Source organism: Nomascus leucogenys, chromosome 12 (assembly GCF_006542625.1).
Source record: "Nomascus leucogenys isolate Asia chromosome 12, Asia_NLE_v1, whole genome shotgun sequence".
NCBI lineage: Eukaryota > Metazoa > Chordata > Mammalia > Primates > Hylobatidae > Nomascus > Nomascus leucogenys.
In genome coordinates, this window is record NC_044392.1 from 32,678,638 (window position 1) to 32,681,389 (window position 2,752).

The window sequence follows — 2,752 nt, forward strand, 5'->3', positions numbered from 1 at the left end:
TTTACTATATACCGCGACCCGGCGGCCGTGCGCCCCGCCCTCTGGCGGCCCGGGTGGCCAATCGCCGACGTGAGGGGCGGGGACTCGTCCCGAGGGGGCGGGCTCGGGGCCGGCACAAAGGAGCCGCCGGGGCTGGAGGGGCCGACTGGAGTGCTGGGCGCGGGGCGCGGAGGAGGCGGGGGCGGCGATGAGGGACGCGCAGGCAGCGCCGCGCAGCCCCCTCCCATCTCCCGGCTGGGCGTGAACCGCCCCTTCCGTGGAGGGGGTGTCCGCACCTGGGTCGCCCGGAGCCTCGAGGACCCCAGCCCGGCAGTCCTGGCCCAGCCCCCACGCCTGCCGGCCCGCGCTTTCGGCCTCCCTGGGCTGTGGGTCCACCCCTCCTGGGCGCTGGCGGGGTGGGGGAAGGTCACTCCGGGACGCCGGACCGGCGAGGACTCTGCCCAGCTCCGCCCCGCCTCCCGCTCCTGCACCTGCCGCCCCCTCGCACTCCCCGCCACTGCGGTTGCAGTTCCGGCCCTTCCCTCTTCTTTGCAGGCCAGCCCAGCCGGCAGCCCCGGTTCCTGACTACCCGGCTGTGCCCCTTGTGGGCGGCCTGAACCACCTCGAGCAGGACAATTGCCAAACCCACCCAGGGCGGTAGCCCGGAGCTAGGGCTCGGGAGGGGTAGCCCGCGGTGAGTTGTCCCATAGAAACCGGTTGAGACTCACGCCAGTCTAGACCCCAGGCAACAATATCTGCACGTGACCCAGCCACCGAGGACTTTCTTGGTGCCAGGTTGGCGGCGGGTATTCTCATTGGCACGCTTTTATGCCCCCTTGGGGGTATCAATCCCTTTGTTCTGCTATAAAATTCTTGGAGCCAAAGAACCTTTGGGAAAACCTAGCGCATAGGGCAAGATGTTGCAGACCTGGGGCATAGAGTACCCCTTCCCACCCTTTGTCTGCTGTTGCTAGAAAGCCAAACTCTTGGTTTCATCCCCCTCCTATGAGCCCCCGAGCAGCTTTATACATCCCTCTGAGGGCAGTGACACAGCAGAAAACACCGGGATGCTTCTGCTTCCACTGCAGAGAAGCCCCATCCCCAGGGGCCATCATGGCCCATCTTGACGTCCCAGCCCCATACCAGAGAATTCTCCAATACCAGGATGCTTGTCCTTGTCCTGGCCACCCTTCTGTCCCCAAGGTCAACCTCACCGGCATAAAGACAAGCCCGAACTGATTAAGAATGAGCATTTTTCTAATCCTTCTCCAAGCTCACCTGCAGGACCTGTGCAAACCTGAACATTCCTGAAATTCGGGGGAGAAGCGACCACCTATCCACCAAGCCCCAGTGGGAGAGGCTGCAGGGCTCTGTCAAGGGCAACCGAGAGAGAGAACAGCTTATTGAGAAAGGAAGCCACCTCTCGTTTAGCCCCTGTAATGTTTATGTTGGAAAAACCCCAGCTTGGTAGTATGAGAGCTGCAGGAAGAGGCTGCACTTGCGGGTATGATGACCCTGGTCCCCTTCAGGCAGAAGTTACCTTATCGAGTAGTTTTCCAGCAGGACAGGTTGCTGGGAACGGTATGTGTTGTTGAGTGTCCATTACTGTAACAGGAGGGAAAACCTGTAGGCAGAATCAGCAAAAAGAGATGAGTGGGGGAAGGGCAGCATGGGAAGGGATGAGGCGGTTCTGCGAGGTCATGGTGCCCTTACTTGTGCCCACTCCGTTCCTGTACCTTGATTCCCAACCCCCCTTCCAAAAGAAGCATATGGTAAGACAAAATATGTAAAGAGAGTCTCCAGTGACAGATTTTCTTTTTTCCTAAAAAAAGTGTCCTACCTTAGCTCTTCAGAGGTGTAGCAAACATCCAGTAGACTGATGGTTGGTCTCTAGTCTTTGGTTTACTGTCTTCCACTGGGGAATATCTTCCCCTTTCAAATTTTAGGTCCCTAGCTCTACTCATCCCCCCTTCCCTGCATGGAAACTCTTCACAGGTTCAGATAAAGTCCTGAGGGTCCCGTCTCCATAGCCAATGCAGCAGCTCATCCTAAGTCAGCCTCCTCCAGGCTTCCTGAAAACCTCCGGGTTTCCACCCAGACCTGGGATTGCTGCTGGAGAACATGATCTCAGCCCTATAGGAACCAGATTTATCTCAGTAGCTCATCTCACACTCCACTTGCCCAGCCACTCTAGACCATCTGGAATTGTACCACCCATCTAACCACTTCACCACACAGAACAAGCTGGTAAAGACCTACATTCACATTCCCAGCTTCATGCATGCTAGCTGGGTGACCTTGGGCAAGTCACTTGTTCTCTCCAGGGCTGTTCCCTCAGTCATAAAATTGAAGTGATACATTATTGCAAGGATAAAAGGAGAGATACGGGAAAGTGTTAAGCACAGTGCCTGAGGCATGGCAAGAGCTACTAAGTAGCTAGCTTAATTATAATCAGCTGTTTCCATTTGACCTTGGCTAACCTTGGGACTGTTGCTATGACTTTGTCACCTTCCCACTCTGATACCCACCCCGTACCAGGACTCTGAGTTCCCATCAGCCCCTAGAAGGTCACCCTGACGCATTCCCCACCCTCTCTGCCACCTTTCCCCTTGCTTTCCAGTGTGCTTCCTGCTCTGTGACCTCCTCCAACTCAAGTAATGAATAACTCAAGTACGTTATGTCCCGTTGGGCTGTGCTGAGCTGGGCTTTTGTTCCAAGGACCCTTCTCTGAAGGGTGCTGTAGCAGCAGGTTGAAAGCGGAACATGTGTGGTT

At 56.6% G+C, this 2,752-nt stretch overlaps 1 long non-coding RNA gene across 1 annotated transcript; it reads right to left on the reverse strand.

Annotated features, from left to right (window-relative positions):
• Positions 1 to 1,405: 1,405 nt before the first annotated feature.
• Positions 1,406 to 2,189, reverse strand: LOC115837646. The gene is made up of 2 exons (XR_004032684.1): positions 1,820 to 2,189; positions 1,406 to 1,603 (listed from the first exon to the last, which is right to left on the reverse strand). It is a non-coding gene; the product is annotated as an uncharacterized LOC115837646 (long non-coding RNA).
• Between the last annotated feature and the right edge of the window lie 563 nt (positions 2,190 to 2,752).